Source organism: Protopterus annectens, chromosome 5.part0 (assembly GCF_019279795.1).
Source record: "Protopterus annectens isolate FY-2018-M chromosome 5.part0, PAN1.0, whole genome shotgun sequence".
Taxonomy (NCBI): domain Eukaryota; kingdom Metazoa; phylum Chordata; order Ceratodontiformes; family Protopteridae; genus Protopterus; species Protopterus annectens.
Window position 1 is genome coordinate 1,972,042,174 of NC_056735.1, and position 20,039 is coordinate 1,972,062,212.

Below are 20,039 nucleotides of genomic sequence, written 5' to 3' on the forward strand. Positions count from 1 at the left end.
ACTTCCTTGAATCAGTCTCCAGAGCCGTGGATGAGGGTAAGGCAGTCCACACAGCCTGTCTGAACTTCGCCAAAGCCTTCGACACCATCCCTCACTCTGGAATCACAGATAAACTTACTAGGCTGGGCATAAACCCCTACGCCACTCGATGGGTTGCCAACTGGCTTACTGACAGAACCCACACTGTAAAAGTAGCAGACTCCAAATCCAGCTCCAGACAAGTGGAGTACCTCAGGTTTCAGTCGTGGGGCCGCTCTGTTTGGCATCTACTTCTATAAAGTACAGGCCAACACTGAGGGACTCTGGCTAACAAAGTTCGCAGATGACTGCAAACTGGGAGCCATTACTGAATCCCCAAATGATGTGGATATTCTACAAAAGGGCCTTACAGAAACAGATGCTTGGTGCCAGAGCCATGGACTCAAGCTCAATGCCAAGAAGTGTATAGTTATCCCCTTTGGGAAAATACATGTACCCATGAATTACCACATAGATGGCAGTACACCAAAAGTGTGATAAGAGACTTAGGAACACAGGTGGACAGTGGTCTCTCCTTCGATAACCACATCACCAAAACAGTCAAGAAATCCTTCTGTGTGGTACACCTCATCACTAAGGGCTTTTCATCCAGAAAAAAGGAGGTCATTGACCCACTGTACTCATCCCTCATTAGACCCATCATTGAGTACAACACCCCATTTGTTATGTACCTCACAAGACATTTGCAACAACTGGAAACAACTCACTAAAAGAATCACAGGCCTAAAGTAGATGCCCTATGCTGACCACCTAAAAAAACTCCAGCTATACTCTGTCGCATATCGTCTACTCAGAGGCGATCTCTGCTTAACATACAAGGCCATGTCAAACCCAGAGCTGTTGGACATGCTACACTTACAGAAATCCCAATCCAACAGAGCCACAAGCTCCAGGGACCTAGAACTTGTCATCACAATGAACAAAACATGCTGGAGGGATAGGTTCCTGACCCAGAGACTCCTCATACTCTGGAATAGACTGCCCATACATGTCAAGCAGAGTGCCTCCTTTACCCTTTTCAAAAGGAACCTTGACGACTGGATGGGAGATAGGAAATTTACCCCAGGGATTATGTCAGCCACCCTGCTAGACAGGGGTTCAGGAAAGTAAATATTGTGGAAAGAAATAGCCAGGGAATTGTTATGACTAGGCTTGTATAGGCCCTAGGGCCGATAGCCTAGTACCAACCTATGTATGAAAAGCCTCCAAGCATGTGTGAAAAGCCGGATCCATGCCAGCCTCTGATGGGGGTCATGGCAGGGGAATCGGGCGCAAGCATCAAATGGTCTACAGGGCTTTCACCAACATCAAGAGAGACGTCCAGTGGACGGCTGGACAGCAGCTGGATCAGGCCAAACTTATTTGGTCTTCTTCCTGGCAAACGGCGGGCCATCAAGATGGAAAGATTCCGCCATAGTACCATGAGTCAACAACTTGAGACATTGGTTCTCCAGGTATATGGACAAAGAGGAGAGGCATAGGGTCTTAGGCACAAATGCCTGACAGACAGAAGACTGCATATGATTGTGGGAAGAACTCAAACAAAAATGACACTGGTCGTGATGGTCTTTATGGGAAATCTGCCTCCCACACTTAAATTTTCCCTTTCTGGATAACATGAACAACAATAAAGAGGAAAAGAAACCCCAAAGGGCACTAATCTGAAAATATGGCTTGGTAACCAGCACATCAGAAGGGGGTTCAGACCGACATTTGATAATGGCATTCAGACTGGCAGCAAAGAAGCTCTGAGTATCTGCATCCGTACAGCACCTTTATGCCCTACGTCATGTGTGGAGAGCATCGTGTAACGTATGGCGTCTATAAGAGCTGAAGGCTTTGGTATACGGGCCAGACATTGGGCTAGCCTTGGCAGAAGATCTCTTACGTTTAGAAAACTGCAACAGTGATATGGAAAGATATCAATTACAATCTAAAGGGAAGCATAGAATAAGAAAATATCACTATTGTTTGAGAGTCTTGATGCACAGAAAGCATTCAAGAGAGTTAGGATTTTATGAGTACGGCAATGGTAGCATTTGCACTCTGAAAAATAAGGTAAAAATGAGGCTATATGAACTAGGTCAACAAAGAATAAATAAAACAAAACTGAGTATAAACAAAAAGGGATAGGAGACTGCCAAGTAAAAAAAACAGCTCTGGTAGAGTTTTCATTTAATCCTAGAACAGAAAAAGCTGTTTAAAATAGACAGTTAATAGGCAGTATAAAATACTGCATTGTAACTCAAAAAATCAATCAGGTAGTTAGAAATGGCTGAAAAATGAGAATAGAAAGGTAATTCACAAATGAACATAGGGAGTAAATCTGTAGGGTACAACAAAGTTCAGACATTTAGAATTTTCGAAAGTTAGTGTATGCACAGGTATTTTTATACTTCAATTAGACTTCAGCAGACGCTTCTTCAGGTAGACAACACATGTTGGAGATATAAATGGGAAAACGAGGTAATAGGGTGCAAGTTTTTGGGGATATTAAAAAGTTGGCAGATTTTAAAAATTCCCCACAGTGCTCCGACAAAAATGTTGAGGGAATAAATGGCAGTAACTAAACAAATTATTAATCTGAGCTGGGAAACAGGATCTGAATTGCTTAAACGTACTAAGACCTTACCAGATTTAATGCGACTGGTCACCACAAAAGCAATAACTAGGAAAAGGAAATCAACATTTATACCAAACATAATGAAAGTACTGAATATTGTAATTGGAGGTAGGATCTTAAGAAAAGGAAGGAGACATTTTCATTAAAATAAATGGAATTTCAGGAACAATACATACAAAATAAAGTTCAGTAGGATGAGAAAGGTTTAAGGGAAATGGAGTAAATGGAAAAAGTTAAAAAGAAAACATATGTACACTGCATGACAATAAACATGGGAACTGCCATCACAGTTTTTCTTTTAAACTAATGTGGGTGAATTCAAGCTGCAATTTAAAATATGATTTAATAAAGAAGTTTAAAAAAAAGAGCAGCATGGGTACTCAGCTGTGTTAATATTTATTCCTGCATGAAATTATAGCTTTGTTAACTTTGTCCCTGTATAAAATTATATGTTTGTTAATGTTTTGTTATGTGTTTTGTAGAATGTAAAAAAAGTGTTTAAATGGATCCTATGACAAAAAGACTATCGTCTACCTCTGGCTGTCCTAAGTGCTCTAAGTTCAGGCATAATTCAGGGAATACCGACTTCCTTGACATGCCTTCATCTTAGAAGGGACAAATCGTTAAAAGGGGAGAGAAGGGTGGAGTTTATAGTGTTTACAGTGTCATAGTGATAATTGAAGAATACCAACCAACCAATAAGAATCTTTTAGTGAAAACATCTCATGCTCCTGGATACACAAAACTGGTGAGAGTCACAATTCTCTTTTTTTTTTGTGATGCCTACAGAGTTTTAGCCATTTCTAAGCAGCAAATAAGTATCACAACACAATTATAAGTTATGTACTCACCACAAAGAACAGTTTTGTACCTACCATAAATGTAGATGTTCGAGTGTTCACCCTGCTGCAGTCATCACACTTGGGTTATCCTGTCGTCAGGCGGTCCCGCAGTCAGCCGGAATTCCAAAGTCTTGGTCCGGCGTCGGTTGCTGTCGCCTCTTCCCTGACGTCAGTGCGCCAGGGGTATATATAATGCAACCAACGCCATTTTCTTCAGTTTTTCTTGCCCCAGATGTCAGGTGCCCCCAAAAAGGTGGTCAGAATTAGTACCAAATGGAGTGAACACTGCACAAACACAAAATCCCTTCAGCTATAAGCAAATACATCAGTAAGGCATAGAAGAGATTTTGCCAGTAGATCAGAGGGGATGGAGGGAGGGTAACCTGGACTGCAGCAGGGTGAACACTCGAACATCTACATTTATGGTAGGTACAAAACTGTACTATGTTCATCGTGTTACCCTGCTGCAGTCATCACACTTGGGTTGAATCCCAAAGCTAAGGTAGGGGGGAGGTATCATAGAGGGTTAGTGGTGGCAATAAGGCCCTGCAGAACTGCAGTGGCGAAGCCCGCCCTGAACTTAGAGTAAAGAGGTAAGTGATAGTGTTTGGTAAAGGTGTGTACACTCAACTCCAAGTTGCAACTTCTAAAATTTCCTTGGTTGGAACCCCCCTGAGAAAGGCTGTAGAGGTAGCTGTTGCCCTGGTAGAGTGGGATCTAATGGTAGCAGGAACTGGTTTCCCATGATGGGTATAGCAGAAACGTATGCAATGACCTATCCATTTAGAAATGGTTTGCTTAGATATAGTCTTCCCTTGAGAAGCTGTAGCATAGGATACAAAGAGCTGGTCAGTTTTTCTGAAAGCCTTAGTTTTGTCCAAGTAGTAACGAAGCTGCCTGTGAATGTCCAAGGAATGCAGGAGTCTCTCACCTTTGTTCTGTGGATTGGGAAAGAAAGTGGGTAAGTGGATGGTTTGATTTAAAGCTACACTGGAAACCACCTTAGGCATAAAGGAAGGATTAGTTAGTAGAGAAACTCTGTCTTGATGAAAAATGAGGAAAGGTTCCACTGCCATTAGTGCCTGTAGCTCTGAGACTCTCCTAGCTGAAGTTATTGCTAGGAGCAGGGCAGTCTTCCATGATAGGAACTGAAGATCTGCAGAGAGAGCTGGTTCAAAGGGAGGTAGCGTTAGTTTTTCCAGAACAAAGTTGAGGTCCCATGTTGGTGTAGGAGCTCTCCTGGGTGGTCTAATGTTTTTTGCCCCTCTGAGGAACTGCCTTAGAAGAGGATGTGAAAATAAAGGTGGATCCGTGCTGTAGTGAGCTGAAATAGCTGAAGCATGGATTTTAATTGAGGAAAAGGAAAGTCCTTTGTGCAACATCTCAGCTAAATACTGTAGAATGTGAGGCATGTGAGGCTGAATTGTGTCTTGGCCTTTAGCTTGGTTCCAGGCACAAAACCTTTTCCATTTGTCCGAATAAGCCTTCCTGGTGCTTGGCCTCCTGGCTTCCAGAATAACATCCAGAATTGCTTGTGAAAGAGGAGCTGGTTGGATGTTTAGTTGATTTGCCATGCAGCCAGATTTAAAGTTTTGAGCTGGCTGTGAAGAATCTGTTTTGTTGTGTGAGCAAATGGGGTATTTGAGGCAATATCCATGGTGGGCTGTGGGCCATATTTTTCAATAGCGGGTACCAGTGCTGGCGTGGCCAGTCTGGGGCTATGAGAATCAGTTGTGGTCTCTCCTTTTTGACCTTCAAAAGAACCTTTGTGAGGAGAGGTAATGGAGGGAAGGCATATGCTGTCAGGTTTTTCCAACTGAAAGAGAGTCCACTTTCCAAGCTTGATGGTGGAATGTCCTTGTACAAAATTTTGTCAGTTGGTAGTTTTGAGGACTGGCAAACAGGTCTATGTTTGGAAGGCCCCATTTTTGAGTTATCATTGCAAATATTTGTGGATCTAGTTTCCACTCGTGGGGATCTTTGATGTTTCTGCTGAGGTCGTCTGCCAATGTGTTCTTCTGTCCTGGCATAGCTGTGTTCCATAAGTTCATTGCTTGCCTGCATAGAGGGTAGGAATGTTTGTTTGTTTATGTACCACATTACTGTGGTGTTGTCCGTCTTTATTGCAAGTTGTCCTGGATGTAATAGATCCTTGAAGGCTGTCAGAGCTTTCTGTACAGCTAGCATCTCTTTTTGATTTATGTGAAGATTTCTTTGATCTGCAGTCCATAGGCCTTGAATGCATTGTCCTGCCATGTGTGCCCCCCAGGCGTAGTCTGAAGCATCTGTTGTGATAGTTTGCCTGGCTGGGGGCAAGGTGAAAGGCTGACCCTTGTTGAGGTGACATGCCTGTGACTACCATAGAAATTCCTGTTATAGGCAGGGAATGAGAGATATCATTGTGTCCAAGCTGTGGCTGTGTTGAGACCATACGCTTTTTAGGTACCAATGTAATTTCCTCATATGCAGCTTTGCAAATGGTATTAGTAGTATGCAAGATGCCATGAAGCCCAAAGCCTGCAGAATTTTTCTTGCAGTTAATTGGGTCTTTGTTGCCATTGTCTTGAAATATTGAGTCAGTTGTAGTTGCTTGTCTGGCGTAAGATAAGCCTTCTGGGCCGTTGTATTCAAGCTGGCACCCAGGAATGTCATTTTTTGTGAGGGTACTAGTTTTGATTTCTTTTCGTTTACTGTGTACCCCAGGCAGTTTAGTAGAGGCTTTACAAAGGCCAGATGATGTAAGAGAATGTCTTTGCTTTCTGCTTGGATGAAGCAGTCGTCCAGGTATGGATATATTTGAATTCCTCTTTGTCTGCAGTATGCAATTACTGGTGCCAGGCATTTTGTGAAAACTCTGGGCGCAGTAGATAAGCCAAAGGGCAGTGCAGAGAATTGGTAATGGGTTGAACCTGCAATGAAACAGAGGTATCTTCTGCAACTTTGTCTGATAGGGACATGCAGGTATACCTCCTTGAGGTCCAACGTTACTAGCCATGCTTCCTTGCCCAACATGGGAAGTAGCTGCTGTAGTGTTAGCATCTTAAATTTGGGTACTTGTAAGTAAGTGTTTAGAATTGAAAGGTCCAGAATTGGTCTCCAGGCATTGTCCTTTCTGGGCACTAAAAAGAGTCTCGAGTAAAATCCTTGGCCTTGCTCTCGAGTAGGTACCAGTTGAATGGCTCACATGTCCATGAGAGCTGTAATTTGCTTTTGTGCCTCTGCCCATTGATTTTGTGGCAGGTTTGGCATTCCTCTTTTCATTGGCAAGGTGTGAAAGTGGAATTTGTATCCTCGTAAAATTATGTCTAGGACCCATTTGTCTTTTGTGACTATGTGCCAGTTCTCTGCAAAAAGTGCGAGTTTTCCCTCCAAGGGGGCTGCCAAGAGAGTATTGCTTGGCCAGATGAGGTGCAAGTCATTGGGTTTGCCTTCTGGTGGATTGAGACCTGTCTTTCTCCTCCCTTCTGTGTTGTAGTGCCCCATTGGCGAGGTTTATACTGGGCTTGTGGTTGTCCTCTGCCCCGTGGGCATCTGTATTTACCCCTCTGCGGTCTGTCAGTGGCTGGAAAGGACCAATTTTTTGTTGGCCAGTTTCTGCTGAAGTGAGGGGGTTGTACTTGTAGGAAATCTTTGACTGTCTGCATAGATTTTGCCTTATCTTCCATTTTCTTTAAAACTTCTTCTACTTTAACTCCAAAAAGAACATCCTGCTGTAAGGGTGCATCTAGTAGTTTTGCTTTAACATGATCAGGCAGAGATTGTTCCTTTAACCAAGCATGCCTACATATAACAGACCCAGTGAGAGCTGCTCTGCAGGAGGCCTCCAAAGAATCAAACCCACATTGTAAGGTATGTTTGCCCACCTGCTCAGTGGCATGCAACAGATCCTGTACTTCTTTCAATTCAGATTGTTGAGGGAGAGTGGTTATTCTTTGCTTTAACTGAGAGATTAGAAATTGCTGATACTTAAGCATATGAAATTGACAATTCAGTGCCCTCATAGCTAGTGTGGCTGAGGTGTAAACCCTTTTCCCCCACCTATCTAATGCTCTGGAATCCCTCTCAGAAGGTACTGGGTTTTTAGCCATAGAAGCCTTAGCCCCCTTGGGACCCTGGAAGATAGTCTCTGGGTCAGCTACTGGGCTTTTGTAAAGAAATTTGTGGGAATCAGGCACTCTGTAATATCAGTCAGGCTTAGCCGGAGCAGGAGGTAGAGAGTCTGGGTTGAAACTGGATTCTAAGTAGACATCATCCACAATGTCCAAAACTGGTGGGATGGCAAGTGGTCTGTGTTGGGGGAGTAAAAGAAACTCTCTGAGCCTTTTCTTTGAATCAGAGTAGTCTTGACCTTCCCAGTGAAAATGTTCCCTCATAGTGTGTAAAGTTTCCCCAAAGGAGTAGTCTTCAGGAGGAGAAGCTGAGGGAATAGAGTCCTCAGCATCAGAATCTTCATAATGAGAGAAGGAATAGTCTTGGTCCTCAGAGGAGTCTGAAGAAATGGACATTTGCTCAGAGGAAGCAAAATCTTCCTCTTGTCTAGGCCTTTTGTCAGGAGGGGCCTGTGAACCCCTGATTAAAGAAATCAAATCTTCAGCCATTTTGATCATCTGTTTCTTAGGCATAGGGCCTTGAACAGGAGACTGAAGTGAAGTCCTTTTAGATTTAGGAGTCTTCGACTTAGAAAACGTTTTAATGGTGAAAGTCGTCGGTCTGAAAACGCCTTCAGAAACCGATGGCATTTCTGTAGCACCGATGTCTTTAGAAGCAAAGTCAGCCTGGTACATTCCGTCAAAATTTCCGTAGCGGTCTCGGGTTCCAGATCTGCGGTAGTCAGGGGCTGCATTGGAGCCTCACTGAGGACTGAGGACCGGAGACCGGATCAGCCGAGGCCTCGGAATCTGACTTAGGCCTGGGCTGACTGTCCTTATCCCTGCGTTTTTTGTGCACGCCGGTAGTCGGTTGCTCCGACGGCATGTTGTAGTTAGAATTCCTACCGAGGTAGTGTTGTGCGAAATCAAAGCGTCTTTTAATAGTACGCTTATTAAACCTAGCACAAAACCGACAAGAAGTGAAGTCGTGGTCTGGGCCTAGGCAAGGTATGCAATAAGAATGAAAATCCTTATGAGGTATTTGCTTCCCACAAGAAATACAAATGTTAACTTTTCCTGACATCGGTCTGAGGCAAGAAAAGTTTCCCCAACAGGGTACTTAGCTTTATAGAAGACTTCGGCCTGAAATTCGAAAATCTCAGGAGTCGGCCGACGGGCACTTGCGAACTGCTTCTGCTTCGGGCACCGCGCGGCAAGAAAGACTGAAGAAAATGGCGTTGGTTGCATTATATATACCCCTGGCGCACTGACGTCAGGGAAGAGGCGACAGCAACCGACGCTGGACCAAGACTTTGGAATTCCGGCCGACTGAGGGACCGCCTGACGACAGGATAACCCAAGTGTGATGACTGCAGCAGGGTAACACGATGAACATCTAGGCGTCTGTGTTGTCCATTTTGATTCTTCCTCACTTATGGGTTACGGATCCGACTCAGAAGCATACTATAAACTTCAAATCCAACTCTCGAGTTCCTCCCTCTACCCATAATGCCCTACTCCATCCTTATTGCTTCAGATCAAGTTTTGCTGCTCTATTTCCCAAAAATAACAGAGAAACAGATATAGCCTGATAGAAAAGACAGAGCTCAAACGTGGAACTGTAGGTTCTAAACACAGTCCAATAGGTCCTTCCAGAAGAAAAAAGAAAGGGGAATGGATGGGAGTGGAGTTGAGGAAGAACGACAATGAACAACACAAATGCCTAGTTATGGTGGGTACATAACATAAATCTGATGTTGTCCTTTTCATTCTTCCTTACTTATGGGACAGAGTTCCCAGTTATGTTGACCTTGGATGGCCTTCATGGAAGGATATTCCAGAGTACTGCTGAACCGAAGGAGGCTCTCTTTCTAGATATGATGTCCAATTTGTAATGTGAAACAAAGGTATGGGTCTTGGACCATGTAGCTGCTGCACAAATGTCATCAATAGATGCTCTTGACCAAAAAGCAGAAGTAGCAGCCATGGATCTAGGTGAATGAGCTCTGGGAGGTTTTGGTAATGTCATACCCTTCTGAGAGTAAATACATTACATACAGTCTGTAGTCCATTTAGTTAGGGTAACTTTAGAAACTGGTTGGCCTAGGCGATTTGGAGAGAAAGATACACAAAACTGATATGACTTTCTAAACTGTTTTGTCCTGTGAAGATAAAAACCTAGTTGTCTGTGCACATTAAGGAGGTGTAGCATCTACTCTCCTTTATGAAGAAAATTGGAAAGAAAACTAGCAAATAAATGTATTGGTTGATGTTATTTGCAAAAGCCACTTTAGGTAAAAAAAAAAAAAAAAAAAAAAAGAAGGGTCAGTCCGCATAGAAACCCTATCTTTAGGAAAGACAATGTAAGGGTTTTTTTAATGAAAGAGCCTGGAGTTCAGATGTTCTTTTTGCCAAAGTTATAGCTACCAAGAAAATAGTCTACCATGGCAGAAATTTCAGATCAGATTTGTCTGACGGTTCAATGTGTTTTTGTGTTAAACCTTCAAGTACTGCAGTAACATCCCAAGGTGGCGAGGGGTCCTTTATCAAAGATCTCAGAACTAAAAATATATGAAGAGGATCACCAAAGGAACACTGCAGCACTAAATCCAGAAAATCTATTGAAAAATGTTAAGCGCTTTCATCAAAATCACAAGACTTCATCGGAACAAGAACATATAAAAAATGCCATATTTAAATACCCTAACCCTTACGGCCATTGGTTGACAAAGCAAACATAATTTCCTGTAAAATAATTAAGCAGTTTAAAAAGACAGTAACACATAATCACAGTAACTGTCCACTACAACACACCAATTGCCACCTACCAACCACATAGGCATTAATGTATTATGTATTGAAGTATGATTTAAAACACAGATCTTGAATAAAATAACATAAAAAAGCTGATTTTAGTTTTAATACAGAACTAATGGATAACTTGTCATTGAGCCCAGGTGGTTGACACATTTAATTTGATCTTCCACTTGAGCTCTAAATATTCAAGGAAGTCATCGTCAGGCCCCTCTCGTGGACACAGGTTTACTTGTTCAAGTACAAAAAATTTAAAATAGTGTGTCAGGTGTACCTTTATATGCTTAAATAAAGCATTGGTTTCTTTATTTTTGAGTATATCATAGTTGTGTTGATATATTCTTTGTCTGTGGGCTCTGATTGTCTTCCCCACATAGTACCCCTCACATACCATACAGATTGCAATATATACCACTCCCTTGGTGTAACAGTAGCACTTCCTATTAGTAGCAATTTTACCATAGTTCTTGACTCTAATGGAATCAGTGTCCAATATATAGGGGCATTGTCCACACCTCCCACATTTAAAAGTTCCACCTAGGCCTGCCTTTAACTTTTTCCTCTCCATCAGGCCTTTCAAGGAGGTGCCCTTTTTGTAAACCACAAGAGGTTTTTCCCCCACCCTTTTGTTGATCTTCTCATCCAAACAAAAAATGGTCCAAAAATCATAAACGATGCTTCTAATGTTAAAAAAATTCCTAGTGAAGGACAGGACACATGCCCTAGTAAAACTGTCAGTTTTGACCAAACCAGAGGTTCTAGTCAAACCTTCAGGCTTCTCCAAGAGTGTAGAATAAATACCCCCAGCTCTTTTTGATTTGACTTCTTCAGCTATGTCATTGACAAAGTTAAAGGGGTAACCTCTTTTATGCAACATTCCCATTAAGATATCACATTCTTTAACAAAATCATCCTGGTCAGATGCCATTCTGGCCAATCTCACGTACTGACCCTTGACAAGGGATTTTTTCTGATGCAGAGGGTGGCAACTCTCAAAATGCAACAAAGAGTTAGAATAGGTAGGTTTTCTATAAAGGTGTGAAGTAAACCTACCCTTAAAGTGATCTTTCTTAATAGTAACATCCAGATAATTCAAGGTATCAAGCTCCTTGGTCATGGTAAATTTCAAAACGTTGGTAGTGTTGTTGATGTAAATGAAGAACCTATTCAGGTCATCTTCGTGCCCATGTCAAAATAAGACCATATCCATCCAGGTACCGTCCATATAGTACCCACATGTCCTTGAATTCAGAGTTCACTACGTAGAGGTCTTCCCACTGTGCTAATACAATGTTAGCAAATGACAGTGCGCAACATGGGCCCATTGCCACCCCCTGCACCTGCTTGAATAAATGCCCCTCAAAAGTGATAAAATTGTTGTCCAGAACCATTTCCATACAGGATCTGATAGTAAGGATAGTGTCATGGTTCAATGTACTGTTTAAGCATAAATAGTCATAGAGCCATTCCAGTCCAACATCATGGGGTATTTACTGAGAAGAGGTCACAAATGTCAATGGTGACCAAGATCAAGTCTTCGTGGTACATGCTGTTCTTAACTTTACACAGAAAGTCCCAGGAGTCCTTGATCACCAGGTCTCTGTTATCGAGGGTGTACTTAACTTTTGAGGGGCATTTATTCAAGCAGGTGCAGGGGGAGGCAATGGGCGCATGTTGCGCACCGTCATTTGCTAACATTGTATTAGTACAGTGGGAAGACCTCTACATAGTGAACTCTGAATTCAAGGACATGTGGGTACTATATGGGCTGTACCTGGATGATATGGCCTTATTTTGGCATGGCAGTGAAGATGACCTGAATAGGTTCTTCGTTTACACCAACAACACTACCAACTTTTTGAAATTTACCATGACCAAGGACCTTGACACCTTGAATTATCTGGATGTTACTATTAAGAAAGATCACTTTAAGGGTAGGTTTACTTCACACCTTTATATAAAACCTACCTATTCTAACTCTTTGTTGCATTTTGAAAGTTGCCACCCTCTGCATCAGAAAAAATCCCTTGTCAAGGGTCAATACGTGAGATTGGCCAGAATGGCATCTGACCAGGATGATTCTGTTAAAGAATGTGATGTCTTAATGGGAATGTTGCAGAAAAGAGCTTACCCCTTTCACTTTGTCAATGACATAGTTGAAGAAGTCAAATCAAAAAGAGCTGGGGGTATTTATTCTACACTCTTGGAGAAACCTGAAGGTTTGACTAGAATCTCTGGTTTGGTCAAAACTGACAGTTTTACTACAGCATGTGTCCTGCCCTTCACTAGGGATTTTTTTTTAACATTAGAAGCATCATTTATGATTTTTGGACCATTTTTTGTTTGGATGAGAAGATCAACAAAAGGGTGGGGGGAAAAACCTCTTGTGGTTTACAAAAAGGGCACCTCCTTGAAAGGTCTGATGGAGAGGAAAAAGTTAAAGGCAGGCCTAGGTGGAACTTTTAAATGTGGGAGGCGTGGACAATGCCCCTATATATTGGACACTGATTCCATTAGAGTCAGGAACTATGGTAAAATTACTACTAATAGGAAGTGTTACTGTTACACCAAGGGAGTGGTATAAATTGCAACCTGTATGGTATGTGAGGGGTACTATGTGGGGAAGACAATAAGAGCCCTCAGACAAAGAATATATCAACACAACTATGATATACTAAAAAAATAAAGAAACCAATGCTTTATTTAAGCATATAAAGGTACACCCGACACACTATTTTAAATTTTTTGTACTTGAACAAGTAGACCTGGGTCCAAGAGGGGGGCCTGACGATGACTTCCTTGAATATTCAGAGCTCAAGTGGCAGATCAAATTAAATGCATGTCAACCACCTGGGCTCAATGACAAGTTATCCATTAGTTCTGTATTAAAACTAAAATCAGCTTTTTTTTATGTGATTTTGTTCAAGATCTGTGTTTTAAATCATACTTCAATACATAAAACATTAATGTCTATGTGGTTGGTAGGTAGCAATTGGTGTGTTGTAGTAGGCAGTTACTGTGATTATGTGTAACTGTCTTTTTAAACTGCTTAATTATTTTACAGGAAATGATGTTTGCTTTGTCAACCAATGGCTATAAGGGTTACAGTATTTAAATATGGCATTTTTTGTACGTTCTTGTTCTGATGAAGTCTTGTGATTTTGACAAAAGCACTTAACTTTTTTCAATAAATTTTCTGGATTTAGTGCTGCAGTGTTCCTTTGCTGATCCTCTTCATATATTTTTTACTTGGTTTTGGTGTTCGTTATTTCAAAGATCTCAGAAGAAAAATGCCTTTCATAAAAGCTTTACACAATCTAGAGGAAGACAAGGAAAAATATTTATTCCCTGTGTGGAAATATTGCTGACAACTGATGTTTAACTGTAGAGAAACTAGCCCCGACTTTGAAAAGAGTTGTCAAAAAATGAAGAATAGCTGAAAGTGGTGCAGAAAAAGAATCAATTATATCCTTATCTGATGCCCAAATAGAGAATCTTTTCCACTTGCTTTTGTAAACTTTTTTGGTAGAATCCTTCTGAGAAGCCAAAATAATGTCAAAAACTGGGGAAGAGAGTCTGGACCGTCTAATTATTACTGGAAGTGGAGAAATCATGCAGTTAACTTGAGGGCCTGAATGTTGGAGTGTTGAACCCCTTACGGGCGAGACAGGAGATTCTGAGTAGGCTCCAGTATCCATGAGGGATAACAAAGATGAGAATGTGGAAAGGGGAACCATATTTGCTGAGGCCAGATGGGGGCAATGAGTATTACTAAGCTCTTCAGCTTGCTTGCTTTCTGAAAAATCTTGGAATCACGGGAAAAGGAGAATAAGCATAAAGGAGACCCGAAGGCCAACCATGAATTAGAGCATCTCTTGTTAACTCCCCCTGGGGGGGGGGGGGCATCAGAGTGAAGTACTTGCTACACTTGTTGTTTAGAGTAGTGGCAAATAGGTTGCAGCAAAGTTGGCCTCAACACCTGAAAATCAAATTCAGTACCGACTAATTGAAAGACCCCTCATGAGTTATCAGAATAGATCTGCTTAGTTTGTCCACAAGCACGTTAGTTTTCCACAGGATGTGTGTTGCAATTACAAAGCAGTCTGATGAGATTGCCTATTCCCAAATCCTAATGGTCTTTCTGCAAACGGGGGTAAGATCATGTTCCTCCTTGCTAGTTGATGTACCAACTACAGACATGTTGACAATCTGAATTGCAATAGTCCCTAAGGGGAGAGCATTTTGAAATGTCTGCAATGTTAAAAGGACTGCTTTCACATCTGGGACATACATTGATATGCAACTTGGTCTCTTAGGGGGACCACATGCCTTGGACATTTCTTCCTAAGAAGTTCCCCCTATCCCACCCCAGCTGAGAAGCATATGTGGTCACTATGGCTACTGGGTTTGGTAGAACAAATGGTCTGCCCAGAAAAAGATAGTTTGAATGTATTCACCAGCGAATTTGTTGTTTGCAAATCGGGGTGAGTTTGACATGAAAAGATAGGGGTTGATATAGAGTGAACCACTGTACAGCTAGAGTCCATTGGAGTACCCGCATAAAGAAGCATGTAAGAGGAAGTAGTATTATGGCAATTGCCATCGAACAAAGTGTTTGAAGCATTAACCTTGGTGGGGGAGATGAATGGGAAAGGATAGCCTTAACCTGATTTCTGATAGAAGTAATGCAGTGGAGAGGCAAAGATGATATCTGAGTAGTTGTTTTTAAAACTGTCCAATGAATTCCGGTCTCTGAACTGGTGCAAGTTTTGATTTGGCAAGATTTATCACAATGCACAAAGTGTCGCAAATCTGGAGCAAATAGCACCCGGCATGTTGAAGTTGATGCTTGGATGAGGTGGTAAGGAGCCAGTCATCTAGATATGGAAACACTTGGAATCCTTTCAGTCTCAAGTCAGCTGCAACTATTGCCATGCATTTGGTAAACACCCTGGAGGCTGTAGTGAGTCCAAAGGACAAAGCTCTGAATTGGTAAGGACTGGATCCCAGCGAAAAGCAGAGGTGTCTTCTGGATCGTCTATTTTGATATGAAAATACACGTCCTGAAGATCTACACAGCACATCCAAACCTCCTTCTGGGGAAAGAATAGAATGGACTGAACCGTGACCATTCAACTTCGCTTTCTTTACATACTGGTTCAACTTGCTTAGATCCAAAATGGGTCTGAGGTCCCCTGTTTTCTTAGGCACTAAAAAGAAGTGTGAATAAGTTCCGAATCCTATCTGGTCTGTGGGCACCTTTTGGATGACTCTCTTGTTTAGCAGCTTTTAGACTTCTTGTGCTGCTGCCTTCTTCTGACTGGGTGGAACATTAGGAAGTTCCTTAAGTTTCTTCCTTTGACAGTAAGGAAGAAGGAAAATGGTATGTAATAACCTCCAAATATTATTCTTACCACCCATGAATATTTTATTATGTATGTCAAGGTGAGCAGGAGTCCAGGTGTGAAGAAAACCGACCTCCAACTGCCTCCAGAGTAGGGCAGTGTTTCAGGAGAGCTGAAAGGGCCTGTCAGAAAAAGATTCACTAAAGCCTTGGTTTTGCAGGTCTCCTCTGCCTCTAGGGTGAAGTCCACCATTAAAATTTCCCCCTCTGCCTCTGGAGAAATTTTCCTCACACAAATCGTGAAAAGGTCCCGGAGATTTACTGAACCACATTTTCTTACCTCCTCTCTGGTTCCTACAGAAGGTCCACTGAGGTGTAGAAAACTTGATCCCTATGGCAGACAGGGTTTTTCAATCTTTTTTTTGCTGCAGGTAAGCATATTCTTTACTGATGGCCCAAACAAGAAAGTGCCATTGCATGGGCTATTAAGAAAGGACACCTTAGAAAGATCTGCAAAGTTGCATAGTCGTATCCAGGTATGTCTCCTTATGGCAATATCTGATCCAGCTGCTTGTGAGGTACCTTCAGCTGTGCGAGAGATTAACCTCATTGAAGTATTTGAAATAGATAAAAGAGTGGTCAGTTCAGAGGATATTCATTTTAAACACTCCGCATACATGGATTCTGAGAGAGTATTTTATTTCTTACTGGCTGCCGCCACTACCATAGCATCAACTAGGATTCCTCTGCTCCAGTGGGGTATTGTCTGCAGGTGGTGCCAAGAACTTGTCAGGGTGTTTGGGGATGGGCTCAACAGTGTCTGGCTCCTTCCATACCTGGCAGGAAGCTAGATCAATAAGTTCATCTGCCACAGGCGTGACCCAAGACATAGGCTGGCCAAAACCAAAAGCCAAGAACACCAATTCTTCAGGAGAAGGGGTTTGTGGTGACCAACCACCTTTCTGCTTTAGGATCTACAGAATATCTCCAAAGGAGATGCCATCTGTTGGTGATCTGAGGGATCCCTCTCCATCAAAATCAGTATTTTCCATGACAGACTCCAAGGGCGAGTATATGTCTCCCCCTTTTAAATGACTTCTTCCATGGGGTGTTCTGGAGAGGTGTCAGAAAAGAGGAGACGTTCATCTACTGGAACTGGTTGGAGGCCCGTTGGAACCGGCTGTCCCTGTGGAATAGGCTTGAGAGACTCAGAGCATGGAACTGATGAGAGTAATGGGGTAGGATCCAAAATATGAGAAGATGGATCTCTCTGGACAGAAAGAGCCCTTTCCACCACCTTGAAGACTGAGGGACCAGGAGATGCCCCGATCCGCTTCCAAGGAAAGTAGACCACAGCCACCACTGGATCCAACTCTTGAGGGAACAATCAGATCCAAACTGTCTAGGGCCAAAGCCCCGAGGTGAAGGGATGGATCCGACAACAATGGAGCCAACCCTACCCCCTGGGACCTAACACTGACTCAGCTCAGACCTCCATTCTAATCCAAGGGTATAGGAGCAGAACCTGTCAGGGAAACAGTTGGTGTGGAGGAGGAAATGTTCCTCAGATCCAACGCCAAACCTGTTGGAGATTTCAGATCCTGGGGCTCTGAAACATAGGTCGAATTGGAGAAGGAGATAGAATGGACTTTGACTGTACACTCACAGATCCAGTAGGGACTACTGGCAAGACCCCCATCTGGATCTGAGCTTTGAAACATTTTCACATCATCCTACCCACATCAGCTTTGGATAAACTTCTGGAGGACCTAGAAGATGTTGTGAAAGGGGGCATGGAATGTTTCTTTGGAGTCTGCAACCATTGCATGGACAAGGATGGTGAAAGAGGCTTTACCAAGTATTCAGCAATATGGCTCATATAAGATGAACATGGCTTCAGATCCAAAGACTTAGAATCCAGAGTGGGTGTCAGTGATGGAGAGATGACTCCTCCATCTACTACGGGACGGAGCTGGCAGGACCCCCATCTGGATTTGAGCTCCGAGTAATTTTCACATCATCCTACCCACATCATCTTTGGATAAACTTCTGGAGGACCTAGAAGATGCTGTGAAAGGGAGCCTGGAATGTGTCCTCAGAGTCTGAAACAACATCAAAGGCAAGGATGGTGACATAGGTTTTACCAAGTATTCAGGAGTACAAGCTTGCAGGAGACGAACCTGGCTTTGGATCCGAAGACTTAGGATCTAGCGTGATGTCGGTCATGAAGGACAGATGACTACTGGAGCCAAAACTTTTGTATCAGAGGATGGCTTTGGGTTTGAGGGTAGGCTAAGAGACATCAGATCCATAACGTTTCTCACTTTTTCTCTAGGCTCCAAAGAAGACCTGGGGAACTTCGGTGGAGACCTCTTCTTGTGCTCCAAAAACTACATTGCTGGATTTTGAAGGGATTTGACCCCTGAAAGATGTAGCAGCAGGAAGTAAACCTTTTAATATAAGTTTGTTATGCCTGTCTGCCAAAGCTCTAGGATTAAAAGTAGAGCAGACTGTACAGGCTGAATCTAAATGATTGGGACAAAGTCAATTAATGCACTCCTTGTGGACATCTGAGTTTGTGATCTTATGCCCACAAGAAGTGCATTTTTTAAAACTTGTAGGTTATTCAGACATGACAGACTAGATAAAAAAAATGTTATGTACTTACCATAACATTTCATCTGTTTTGTCCATTTTTATTCTTCTTCAACTGTTGGGTTCAGATCAGATCCTCAGATCAGACTTGGCCATTTCTAAAGCTAGTGGCCATCAAAAACTCTCAAGCTCCTCCCCTACCCATAATGTACCACCCCTAACATACCTCAGATCTCATTTGTCACTTTTCGTGAAATATATGGTTAGTCTGAACTCGTGAGCGTTTTTTGAGATTTTTTTTCTGCATTTTTTCCCCTTGGTATAGATACATAGTACCCTCTTTTTACATTCAGTGTAACACTTACACCACTGTTGGTAATATTCTTCCCCTACTTTCCGTAATATATCAATATACACGCCTGTGTAATTCCACTTACCACTGTTGGTATTTCTCTTCTGTTTTCCTCTTCTTTTGTGTAGCTATGTATGTATATATATATATATATATATATATATATATATATATATATATATATGTGTGTGTGTGTATATATATATATATATATATATATATATATATATATATATATATATATATATATATATATATATATGGATGGAACAGTGGTGCAGCGGTAGCATTGTCGCCTCACAGCCAGAGGTTCTCCAGTTCAATTCTCAACTGGGGTGCCTTCTCTGCAGAGTCTGCATGTCCTCCCTGCATTCATGTGGGTTTCCTCCGGGTGCTCCAGTTTCCTCCCATGTTAAAAAGATACGCATCTGGAGCATTTCTCCCGGGGCCTCCTCTGAAAATTGGCTTTGTTCCAAGTCGGACTTTCCCAGTAAACAAATGTTAAATATATATATATATATATCTTTCTCCCCTTTCTATTTTTTCTTTAAAATCATCATACCTGACAAAAGGCCTGCCGGCTTCAAAAAATATCAGAAGTGTGGGCATAAATTACCCTTATGTGATGCCAGTCTCTTATGTGCCTATTGTTTACACCCTCAATGTTTACAAGAGGATTGTACCACCTGCAAAAATTTCAATCCAAGGGCCTTAGCAGATAGGAAAAATAAATTGATATTAAAAGGTTTGCTTCCATCTGCATTTGGAGAAGCAATTTATGAGGTTTAATCCCCCAAAAGGAAAATTAAGGAGACCTTGGCTAAGTCTCCAAGGCCATCTACCTCTTCCACTCCTTCTTTGAAGCTGCCGAAGAAAAAATCTAAACCACATCTGAAATCTGCTCACTTATCTCAACAAACACTTGAGAGTTCAGGCTAACTACATCTTTCACAAAAAGCGGCAAACAAGATCTGAGGTATGTTAGGGGTTGGTGCCTTATGGGTAGGGGAGCAGCTTGAGAGCTTTTCATGGTCACAAGCTTTAGTAACGGCTGAGTCAGATCCGAGGGTCAGATCCCAACCCAACAGTTAAGGACAGAATGAAAACTGACAACATCATATCTAACAGCTGAGCTAAAAAAAAAATACAAAGTTTTTTTTTTTTTTTTTATGTTAGCAGAGAAGAATAAGAAAAAAGACAAGAAGGTTACCAACTATGGTAATAAGGAGAAATACCTTTTAGGTAAGGAAAGCACCAACAATGGTACACAGACTACAAAAAAAGTACAGTTATGTACACTTACCATAAATGTAGATGTTCAAGTGTATTCACTGTTGCAGTC

General features: G+C 42.0%; 1 protein-coding gene across 1 annotated transcript in view; it reads right to left on the minus strand.

The window, feature by feature from the left end:
- Positions 1-20,039, minus strand: part of PIBF1 (progesterone immunomodulatory binding factor 1) — a 2,608,929-nt gene that overhangs the window by 1,442,642 nt on the left and 1,146,248 nt on the right. The window lies entirely within an intron of this gene.